At 43.1% G+C, this 12,594-nt stretch overlaps 1 pseudogene; it reads right to left on the bottom strand.

The window, feature by feature from the left end:
* Positions 1–6,389: 6,389 nt before the first annotated feature.
* Positions 6,390–6,541, bottom strand: LOC119808601 (annotated as a pseudogene).
* Positions 6,542–12,594: the final 6,053 nt, after the last annotated feature.

The following is a 12,594-nucleotide window of genomic DNA, read 5'->3' as shown; positions in this document are numbered from 1 at the left end:
AGAAGGTCAGGGTGTCTAATGGGAGGACAGCAGCTGGGGAGATGGCTTAGAGGACCAGAGTTCCCACAGCAGCATGCTCATTAAAAGCCGAGTGTACTTAAACAAAGTACTTAAAAAACAAGGCTTACCCCAGCCCCTCTCAGATATTTGGTCAGGAGTTCCAGGCTCTTCACCGCCCTGGCCTGACTCTGCTATGTAACCTGGGAAAGCCCACTAGCTTCTTTAGGCTCTTCTCTGGAAGTCTTTGTCTAGATTGACATTTAGAACTACCAGGGACAGGGAGGGGCAGCCTTTAAAATCCCTATATAAAGGGTAGAGAGTATCTGTGAATAATAAATGTTAAAATCAAGATAGCAAATGACGGGAGGGGATGTAATTCAGTTGGCAGTGGGCTTCCCAGCTTGTGAAGCTCTGGGTTCAATGGGTGTGCTGACACACAGCTGTAATCTCAGCACTGGGGAGGTAGCAGCAGGAGGATCAGAAGTTTGAGGTCATCCTTGGCTAGTGAGTTCAAGATCAGCATGGGCTACATGAGACCCTGTCTCAACAGCAGCAGCAGCAACAGCAATTACAACAAAACTCTTCATAAACCGGGTGGCAGCACTAGGAGGCAGAGGCAGGCAGATCTCTGTGAGTTTTGGGGCCAGCCTGGTCTACAAGAGCTAGTTCCAAGACAGGCTTCAAAGAGACAAAGAAACCCTGTCTTGAAAAACAAAAAACAAACAAACAAACAAAAACCCCAACAACCAACAACAACAAAATCCTCAAATCCCCTAAGACAGCAAATGTATCTAGAGAAGTCAGGAGGACTAAGCGTCAAGGCCAGGCTGAGGCTGAGCTGCATAGTGAATCTCTGTCTTAAAACTTTTAACAGATATTTGGAACAAAGTCCAAATTCAAATTCAAAGTCAATTTACAAAAAAAAGAAAAAAACAAACAAACAGAAAACAAAATAAAATCAACATTGCCTCTCTACAGAAGCAATAACTAACCAGAAAATAGTAAACAGTAAAAATAAGATATCTGCAACAGCAGAAAAACAAGTTAAAAGATGTCGTCCTACTCTGCTTTCCATGGTTGTGACAGGGACCATGGCTGGGATGGCTATTCTTGTTGTCAGCTTGGCTACATCTGTAATTAACTTAAACTCAAAGGCTGGGCACACATGTGAGGGACTTTTTTTTTTAATTAACTCATTAGAAGTGGGAAGACCCACTTCTAATCTGGATCTTTGAGGTGGGGAGGGTCCATCTCTTAGCTGGACCACACCTTATGGGGGCAGTCCTATACAAAGCACATGGAAGAAGGAAATCCCTTCTCTGTGCCTGCTTGCCCTCACTCTTTCTGACAACTTCATTCTTCCACTGGGATTCGACTCTTTGGGATTTCTGCATATACTGAAGACCAGTTGAGACATCCAGCTTTGTGGAGGTGAACAACTACTGGATTCTTGAACCTTCTGTTGGTAGACAGCCATTGTTGGACTAGCTGTACCGCAGCCTGTAAGCCATTCTAATAAATCCCATATATATTTCTGTAAGTTTTGTTTCTCTTGAGAACCCTGACTAATACTAGGACCAGAAGCAACCTAGGGAGGAGAAGGATTATTTAGCTTACAGGTCCCAATCACAATCCATCATTGAGGGAAGCCAAGGTAGGAACTCAAGCAGAGCAGGAACTGGAAAGCAGGAACTGAAGCAGTGACCATGCAGGAACACTACTCTACTGATTGGCTTTTGTTTTGTTTGTTTTGTTTTAATACAGCCTAGTACCACTTGTTCAGGGTGGCGCTGCCCATAGTGAGTTAGGCCTTCCTACATCAATCAAGAAAATGTTTCAAAGATGTGCCCATAGGCCAATCTGATGGAGGGCATTTTCTCAGTTGAGACTTCTTCTTTCAGATGACCTGAGCTTTGTATCAAGCTGACAAAAAAAAAACTAATGAACAAAGATATGGAAAATGATTTTGCCTTGATGATTGCTAGTAAAGGACAGAGGGAAACAATCCTGATTCTGGAAAAACATTTCATGCTCTCAGAGTAGTTGACTCAACACTGTAATGATGCCAGCACCCCACAGTTCACCTACATATTCAATGCAATACCAGCCAAATACAAATTAAGAAAAATACTAGCTTAATAACAGACAGGTTCAATTTGAAGACTATTAAACTGGGTGTGGTGATGCACATCTTTAATCCTGGCACTTGGGAGGCAGAGGTAGGCAGATCTCTTATGAGTTTGAGGCCGGCCAGGGCAACATGGTGAGACTCTGTTTTAATTAAAAGGAAAAAGAAAAAAGAAACTAGGGTCCTTGTACTTCTCAATGTTAAAGTATTCTACACAGTTTAATAGCAAAACAGCATCAGTGTGCTGGCTTGTTTTATGTCAGCTTGACACAAGCTAGAGTCAGTTACGTGAAAGGAGAAAACCCCATTGAGAGAATGCCTCCATGGAATCAGGCTGCAGACAAGCCTGTAGTGTAAACAGATGTTTCCCTGTCCCAACTGTCCAGTCCCAAAAAATCACTCAGAGGCTTGTATTAATTATAAATGCTAGGCCAATAGTTCAGGCTTATTACTAACTGGCTCTTACATTTTAAGTTAACCCTTATTTCTTATTTATGTTCTGTCACCTTTATTAGCAAGGCACATTCATTTCTAGCTCTCTCTGCATCTGGCTAGAGACTCTCTCTTTCTCTCTGCCCTTCCCCTTCCCATCATCCTTAGTCTGGTTGCCTTGCCTGTACTTCCTGCCTGGCTATTGGCCAATCAGCATTCTATTAAACCCAGTTTCGAGTGACAAATCTTTACAGTGTACATGAGGATTATTCCACAGAATTTCCCACTTTTTGTCTAGTTAAAAGGAAGATTTTAACTCTAACATAGTAAGATTATATACAACAAAACAGTATCAAGTAAGAATAATAGTTGCAATAGCCAGTCTATTTGTATATGATAAAAATTAAGAAAATACTCTATTATCTATCTAATCTTTGTGAGCTGAAGTTTTGTACCTAATTTATCTTTTGTTATAACTAAAGAAAACTATAAACTATCTAATTTTCAACTCCATCAAAGACCCAAAAAGGGTGAAATTTACTTAATGGCAGGGACATATTGCTTGCCTGTGACAATCACCCAAAGTTTCTTCTGTAACATTGGGGCATCCACCTTTGGTTTACAGGCCTAGTATATCTGACAGACTTTCCTGTGAAGCAGAAAATTTTTTTTTGAGGCACTTTCCCTGTCTTTGGATAATTTTAGAGCCTGTCCTGGAACTCACTCTGCAGACCAGACTAGCCTTGAACTCACAGAGATATGCCTGTTCTCTGACTCCCAAGTGCCAAGGTTAAAGCATGCACAATTACCACCCAACATGAAGCAGAAAATTTTTGAAGGACGCCTTACTTTGTCATTGACAAAGTTCAGCAGTGCCCTTTTTTGGGTCTGCTTTTTTGATAAAAACTATCAGCAATTGAGGCCATCCCTGTGCTGCTGGTTTTGATTCTACTATAAGAAAGCAGGCTGAGAAATCATGGGGAGCAAGCCAGTAAAGCACAACCCATTCTATGGCCTCTGTATCAGTTCCTGCCTCCAGACTCCTGTTCTGTTTGAGTTCTTGTCCTCACTGCTTTTTGATGATCAAACTATTTTATGGAAGTGTAAAGTAAATAAATCCTTTCCTCCCCAAGTGATTTTGTATCATGATGTTTCATCACAGCAATATTAAATCTAGACAGCTGGGGGAAGGCACAGAGTGGACAGAGGGTCTCTAGGGACAATCCTAGGCAAACAACCTAAGTTTATATAGAGACTTAGTAAGTGATGAAGGTGAAATTACTCAGAAGATTTAAAATGGTTTAATTTAAGAAAAGAATAAATAAAATCCAGATATCAGATATAAAAACATGATTCAAATAGACGAATATTGGAATGTGGTGGTAAGAAGTTTATAACAGAAAATTGAGAATAGACTTTGAAGCATGATTAATAAAACTCAGAGAGAGATATTGGGGTTCAACCTAAAGACCAGAAAAGCAAAGCAGCCAAGCCACTGGCTCTTACCTTGACCTCAGTACTGAAATGGCCATCCTGCCTCCAGGAATCTCAAAATGAGACTGAGACTGAAAGCTGTCTCCTCCCACTTTATAATCCTCTCTAGGACTGGGATTAAAGACATGCACCATCCAGTTTCTATGGCAACTAGTGTGGCTACTGAGATTAAAAATGTGTGTTACCACTGCCTTGTCTGTAAGGCTGACTAGTGGGGCTGTTTTACTCCCTGGTCTTCAGGCAAGCTTTATTTATTAAAATACAAATGAAATACCACTACATTGTCAGTAGTTGGCTGCTTTGCTTTCCTGGTCTTTAGATTGAACCCTAATCTCTCTCTCTCTGAGTTTTATTAATCATGCTTAATTTGGTGCCCAACTTCTAGGATACAAATTTATGAAAAAGCTGTTTGTCTGAGACATTTTACCCACTGGTACAGGCCAGAGCTGGACCAAAACCTAGCCACCTGGGTTTGGAACAAAAATTAGCATGTCCAGTTCCCATCTGCCCCCATTTAGCTTCCACATAAAGATGGAAAATACACAGAGAATGCGGATACTGTATGTTATTGTGTTGTCTTTGAGTTGTTTGACTGCTGAGGAAGGAGCAACAGCTGCTGAAAGAACTTGATTATAAATGCTGCTGGATTGATCTAACATATACATTTTGAAAATGCCTTGACTTTAAAATTTAAGTCAAAAGACGTGTTGCTTTGGAGAAGAGACTTTTGCTTTTGTTTCCATAGGAAATGAGATTCTGTGGATTCATTCTTGGTTAAGAAAAATAAGGTTTGACCAAGGAAGACCCCCTGAAAAATCTCTAATGAGAGTAGAGGGCCCAGATGTTTCAGACCAAACATCCCTGATGTTTGGTTGGAAGTGAGACCCAGCCCCCTGACACCCCTATATCCAAGGAGTATAGGATGTTTGGTCAGAAGCATTACCCCAGCCCCTGGCATCCATTTCAAGCCCCCTCCCCTGGGAGTTGCCTTAGTCCAGACTCTGCCTCTGGGAAAGCCTGCCAAGCCATGACTGTTCTCCTGGGAAGGTCAGAACCACTCCCATAGGTTATTTAAACTGCCCCCCAGAGAAAGAACATGTGGTCTCCAGGTTTCACATGGTCTCCCCTTTCCTCTCTTCCCTTGCCATGCCATGCCAGGGCTACTCAAGAGCATTGCATTAAACATGGGCATCTTTTATTTGGTCTAATTTGGTTTGATTGGAATTATTTGTGTCAGTGGAGAGGCTCATCTAAGAAATATTTCTAACAATGACAACATCAGGAAAAACAACTTATATAACCCCCCAAAACCCTCTGATAAATCTGCTTATATGAAAATTGAGAGCTTTGTGTTTGGCAAAGAAAATAAGGGACATAGTGACTGCTATAATCTGCTGGCCTGGTCTGTCACCTGGATACCCTGTTCCTTTAAGAGACAAGCCCTGCCCACTCCCACCCTCCTCCTCTTCAGCCTTCTCTTTCTCTTCCCACCCCTCTACTGCCTCCATCTTTTCCTCTTCCCCATTTTCTTTCCCCACCATAACCCACTAAATAAACTCTATACCCAAACTCTCTCTGCATGTCATATTTGTCTGTCTCTCACCCGCCATGGTCTCCCATCCTCCAAGGGGACCTGCAGCTACCCCTCATGTGATGTCCACCCCTTGCGGGACTGGCCTCAGGTCACTCATATGTTTTTATAAATGATAACAGTGACAAATGTCAGGTTGCGCAAATGTATTTTCAAATATTTAAGTAGTAAGAAATCACTGTCTAAAGTATATAAGGAACTCTGTAAAAATACAGGAACTGTCAGGCAGTGACGGCGCACACCTTTAATCCCAGCATTTGGGAGGCAGAGACAGGAGGGTTTCTGAATTCAAGGCCAGTCTGGTCTACAGAGTGAGTTCCAGGACAGTCAACGCTACACAGAAAACCCTGTTTAAAAAAAAAAAAAAAAAAAGACTAAACAGGAAAGAAAGAAAGACAGGAACTGTAGTAGAAATGCATGTAATGGCCGCGAACAGGTGGGAAGAAAGAGGAGGACATGGTAGAGGGCACAAAGGTAAATAAACTAATGACAACCATAGAAATACAAACTAAAAGGATGACAGAAAACATCTTTTAATATTGTAAGTGTGTTTGTGTTATGAGAATACCACAGTATACACATAGAAATCAAACAATGTGTAGGAATTAGTTCTTGCTTTCCTCCCTGTGGACCCTGGTGATTGAACTTCATGGGGGTCCTGGTGTTTGGACCCAGGATGTTAGGCTTAGCAGTAAGTAGTACTCTTAGCTGCTGAACCATCTTGTATCTACCCCGCCCCCACTCCAAGGGCGAGCATGAAGGCAGTCTTGCACTACTACAAATTACACAGTCGAGTTTCCTGCATTTGGGGAAATCACATCCAGAATGCAATGGATACGCTTCGCCCTGGGAAAACCACCTTTGTGATTATGGTGCATCCCCTGCCAGGTAAGCTTTGTATTTGCCTCTTCATAAGATTTTCATATAGCCCTGAAAATATTTATCGAGTCCTATTTATACCAGACAGCATTTTAGACATCTGAGATGAAGCATCAGACACAAAAAAGATCTCCACCCTCAAGGTGCTTGTTTTCAAAAGCTCAATAGTAGATATAATTGACATGTCAATTGTACAGTATCCCAGGCCATAGCTATTTAGAAAAGAGAAGTCAAACAAGGCAAGGAGACTCAGAAAGCTGTGCGGTGATGCTTTATTTTGTATTATGTGGAGATGGAACTGTGGGCTTCCCTGAGAAGGCAGTTTACAGGAAGGAAGCTAAGCACATAGTTTCCAGAAAGAAGAACGAGCCAAGGCAAAGGGCATGTGGCAGAAGCATGCTAGAAAGGCAGCGAGACTGGCATCATGTGAAAACACGGGAAGTGGCGGGTGAAGCTAGAGAAGAGGGGTCATGGCTGGGCACAGATCATGTGGAAACTTGGGGCCATTTAACTGGACTTAAGGTTTTTCTCTGAGTGAAAAGGGTTTGGAGTTTTGTCTGTTTTGGGGACAGGGTCTCATGTAGCCAAGGCTGGCTTTAAGCTTTCTGTGTAGTTAAGGATAAACTTGAACATTGAGTCTTCCTGCCTCCTGTAATCATGCTTCTAGGATTAAAGACATGGACTGGCATGCTCAGTACATTCAGCATGCATGGTTTACGTGGTCCTGGGGTTCCAAGCACGCCAGACGAGCACACTGCTAACCAAGCTACCTCCCCAGTCCAGTCCCAGAACCAGCTTTCAACAGGAAAGAGGGTGTCTTCAGGTGAGGCAGCAGAGGCCACGATCCTGATGCCTGTGGTAATGAGCCTATTGTGGGACTCTCTGAACCTTTTCCTGTCTGCCCAGGCTCCGCATCTGGAAGATGGAAAGCACAGAGTTCTGCAGGGATTGGGGTAGGGGGGTCTGTAGGCGGTCTTCTAGGCAGTGGGAAGCTAGACAGAGGAGGGAAGAACGGTACAACAGCCAGAGACCCACTTCAAGTTTAATTATCTAGCAGTAGAAAGTATTATTCAATGGCCAGGTGTGACAGTACATAGTTAGGAGGCAGAGGTCTTGACTTCCAGCCTAGCTATATAATGAGCCTGTCTTAGGGAAAGGAGTAGCACTGAGAATAGACCTGTAAAGTGGAGCCTTTCCTGCTAGCTGATTCCCACGCCACACTTGCCTGGCGAGGCTGTAAGCCCTTGGTCTTGGACTCTTAGCAACCTTCTAGCCTCTGGGCTCTGTTGCTACCTGCCTCCCTGGAGCTAGTCTGATGAATGAATATCCCGTTCTGTTCAGGCCTAGATGAAATGAATTCTTCTGTCTCCAGCTGCACCACACCCTTTCACTGCCTCCCACCGCGTTCTGGCTTCTGGTCTAGACAAGACAGTTTTAGTGCTCATTTGCATAGCAGAGATTATTGATATCAGTCAGATCCCCAGTGAACAAATGCTCAAACCTGTCTCAGCCCAGGTTCTCAGCTTCAGTCCCAGCCCAGCTTCAGTCTCTTTTTCTCGGCGGCGGCGTCCCTTTCTATGGAGGAGTTGCATCCAGCCAATGCCCCCATGAATACCACTGGTGACTTGAATCCCAGGGAGATGACTCAGTTATCATAACACATCCTGAGCTGCAGGGGGAAATGAACCTATGTGTCCTCACTACACAAGTATGTGCACATGAGTGCACACACACTTATATACACACACAGCACATAGATAGACAAATGTAAACAATTTCTTCAAAAAGAACATATTAACCCATGCTGGAGATATGGCTCAGTGACCAAGAGTACTTGCTGCTCTTCCAGAGAATTTGAGTTTGTTCCCAGCACCCACAATAGGTGACCTACAACTACCTGTAACCCCAGGTCCTGAGTATCTGATGCCTTCTCTGACTTCTGTGGGCAACTGCACACATGTGGAACACACACACACACATACATATAAAAATAAGTAAGACCTTTATATGTATATATGCAGGTACACACATATATATGTGTACATATATATGTACATATATATGTATATATATGTGTGTACCTGCATATATACATGTTTACATAGATATGCATTGTGTATATATATACCAAAATTTAACTTATACACTGCTTCTGGCAGTCCCATTCATCACTGACTTTCTTTGGAGAGTTTGCTTTTCTGAGATTTCATATAAGTAAAATCATACAGTAGACATGTTTTTGTTTTGTGACAATTTTTTCAGTCTAACATTTTTGGCTCATCATTTCATTGTGTGCACCTACCTATAAGTCCCTTCCTTTTTATTAATGAGATTCCATTTTGCAGATACAGGGAAATTTGCTATGAAAATACCTGCTTGAGTTATTTTTGGGTTTGGATATATTATGAATTATATTACCCAGGGTTCTCTATTAAAGAGAACTGACAGAATGAATATTATATATTATGAATTATATATTATGAATATGCATATGTAGGTACATTTGTATGGGATTTATTAGATTGCTTACAGGATGCGGTCTGGGTAGGTAGTTCAACTGTGGCAGACTGAAGTTCAATGGAAAGGTTAGGAGTCCATTAGTTGTTCAGGCCATTGAACTGGATGTTTCTGTAGTCCCACTCTGATGGTGAAGGCCTGGAGGATTCCTGGAGAGCTGCTGGTCTTCAGTTCATGTTGGACTCGCAGAGAATTTGTGATGGAATGCCGCAGCATTCGGACAGATGAACTTGCCAGCAAGGGTGACTACAGGCTCCAAAAAATAAGCTTTCTTTCTTCCATGTCCTTTCATCTAGGCTTCCACCAGGAGTGCTGCCCACATTTAGTAGAGGTCTTATGGCTTCAAATAATTTGGTCAAGAAAACCCTTCACACGTGGGCCCATCAGCTTGGATTTTAGTTGACAAGCTGACAACCAAGATTTGTCATGACATTGAATAAAACACTTAAGAACATTGGTGTACAAGTCTGTGAGTAGATGCTTTCTTGTGTTTCTCTTATGATAATACATAAGAATAAACTACTGCCTTAAGCATATATACACGTTTAACTTTATAAATAATTGATAGTTCTCTATAGGAGACATTGAGAATTCTACCTTCTTCTTTTTGTGTGCATGTTTTAGAAGTGGGGGATAGGGTTTTTCTATGTAGCCCTGGCTGTTCTGGAACTCACTCTGTAGAGCAGGCTGACTTCAAACTCACAGAGACTGCCTGTCTTTGCCTCACAAGTGTGAGCCACTACTGCCTAGTGACAGTCCAAGAATCTCACTTGCTTTACAGCCTGACAAAATTTGGTGTTGTGAGTTTATTTTGGCTTTTTATTGAGTGATAAGTAGAATTTCATTGATTCTTAAAAATCTTTCTCTTTTCTTTTCTTTTCCTTTTTTTTTGAGAAGCTGGCCTTGAACTTGTAACAATTCCCCTGTCTCAGCCACCCAAGTGCAAGGATTATAAGAACTTTGCTATTTTATTTTAGTTTTTATTTTTATTCATGTGTTGTTGGTTTTTTTTTTTTTTTTTTTTTTTTTGAGACATGGTTTCTTTTGTTTTATTTTGTTTTGTTTTGTAACTGCCTTAGCTGTCCTGGAACTTACTCTGTAGATCAGGGTGGCTTCAAACTCACAGAGATCTGAGATCTGCTACCACTGCCTCCTGGGTACTGGGATTAAAAGCATGTGCCCCAATGCCCAGCACAGTATTAGAACTTCTGAAGACTTAAGAACGTTAAAGTTTGGACTGTGTTTTGTGTTATGAGATGCGGGGGACAAGAAAGGCTATGGTTTAAAAGGCAATGTGTGGCGGTGTTGGAGTCCTTGCAGAACGGCCCTGGAAGCCAGTGGTGAGGCTGTTATGGTGAAGCCTGAGTTGCAGTGGAGAATGTATGTGTTGGAGATGCCGGGACTATGAGACATCTGCCAAGAAGGGGCCTGTGCAGAATGGAGGCGGCATAAGAGGAGAAGCTATGTGTGTTCAAGCAGCACAGCTGGAGGTGTGCAGCTGCCCAGGCCTTTGGAGCCCAGTTAATTACATTATAAACCCCAGATAAAAGCCGGGAGGTGATGGCACAGGCCTTTAATCCCAGCACTTAGGAGGCAGAGGTAGGCAGATCTCTGAGTTTAAGGCCAGTCTAGTCTACAGAGTGAATTCCAGGACAGCCTCTAAAGCTACACAGAGAAACTGTCTTGAAAAACAAGCGAGCAAACAAACAACAACAACAAAAAAACCCAGATGATATACATAAAGTTGAGGGATCTGATATTTGCTCTGGTGGATTTAAACATTTAAACATTTACTTTTTGTGTATGGGTCTTTTGTCTGCATGTATGTCTATGCACCACATGTATGCTGAGTGCCCAAAGAGGGCCGAAGAGGGCAACAGATGCGCTGGAACTGGAGTTAAAAACTGTTGTGCTGTCATGTGGGTACTGGGAGCCAAAAACTGGTCCTCTAGAAGAGCAGCAAGTACTATTAACCACTGAGCCATGTCTTTAGCTACACAGTATCCCCTTCCCTTTTAAAGAGAGAGTTTCGCTCTGGACCACCTAGAACTATGTAAACCAGGTTTACCTTGGACCTATAGAAATCCATCTGCCTCTGCCTCTCAAGTCTTGGGATTAAAGGCATATACCACACCTAGTCTGAGAGTACCTTTGATATTAGAAACGATCATTTATGTCAAAAAATGGGGCACAAAGACCAACAGGTATCCTGTGGGCTGTAGATATGAAGAGTATAAGTGGCCAATTTGTTAAAGATATTCCATGACTAATGAGCACACGAAAGATAAATATTTGGCAATTAAGACAGGCCTGAGAATTTTAGATTATTTGGGGCATTAAATGCACCCTTAAAAAGAATAAAGAAGAGGAAGAAAAACAACCTTATTACTGTATGCATGTCTAGTGAAACTCACCCAGCTATCTACCCTCCCACCCCCACTCCAAAAAGAGTCTGATTCATTCCAAACCCTTCCCACCCAACGGTATTAATTGTTTGTTTTTGGTTTTTGGTTATTCGAGACAGGGTTTTTCTGTGTAACAACCTTGACTATCCTGGAACTCACTTTGTAGACCAGACTGGCCTCGAATTCACAGAACTCAAACTGCCTCTGTCTCCCAAGCGCTGGGATCTAAGCCACTATGCCCGGCAGTTTCATTTTTATAATGACACATCGTTTTCAAATGTATTTCATTTTTGTTTAAGTAAAAAGCTAAATCACAAACAGGTATTACCAAGACATCATGTCTTGTTTATTCCTGTGAGCTCATCATTCAAGTGCTGACCACTGGCCAACCTGAGGGTGAGGGATATAGGGTAAAGCTGGGACCAAGGGAAAAGCAGGTCATATGAGACCAATGTGGGCAAGAGCCCCCAGGTCTTGGCTCCTAAGCTTCAGGGTAAGCCCTGAGAAGGATTCTCCCCTTTCCACACACACACAAAAAGCTGCTGTGCCAAGTGAGGGGCCTGGGTCATCTGATCCAGACTTGCCCATTTTTCCCTTCGATTGGCCGACCTGGAACGAACAAAAATGGAGGGCATAAGGATCCAGCTCCGCCAATGACTTTGGCAAACCACAAGAGCACACGGGGCTCAGGATACACCCCGTCTCATTGGTGGTGACTCTAGAAGCCAAGTAAGAAGGTGACAAGTCCCTAGTAACAGCACCCATCTCCTCTCCCTCCCAGAAAGGAAGTTGTAGCTTGGCCCACTTGTCAGAGTTCCCTAGGGGCTTCCCCCTGACCCAGACACCCCAAGGCGCTCCTGAAACACCTGGGGGACAGAGATTCTGCAAGCCAGGTTGGGGCTCTCCCAGGTGCAAACCCGGTAATCGGGCGGGCCCGGGGGTAGGGGGCAGGCAGCAGCTGCGGATCGCGGGCAGGCCGGCAGCGGGGTGCGAGCAGCTGGATCCCGGGAAACTTGGCGGGCGCTGTGGGCCTCGCGGGGGCGGAGGAGGGTGACATCAAAGGCTCTGGCTCGCTAGAGCGCGGAGGGAAGAGGGGGGGGGATGCAGACCCCCGTGTTTCTGAATCTCCCCATGATTAAAAAAAAAAA

The sequence above is a fragment of the Arvicola amphibius genome, chromosome 2 (assembly GCF_903992535.2).
Source record: "Arvicola amphibius chromosome 2, mArvAmp1.2, whole genome shotgun sequence".
Lineage (NCBI taxonomy): Eukaryota > Metazoa > Chordata > Mammalia > Rodentia > Cricetidae > Arvicola > Arvicola amphibius.
The sequence above is the reverse complement of the archived record's forward strand: the minus strand, read 5'-3'. Positions and strand labels throughout refer to the sequence as shown.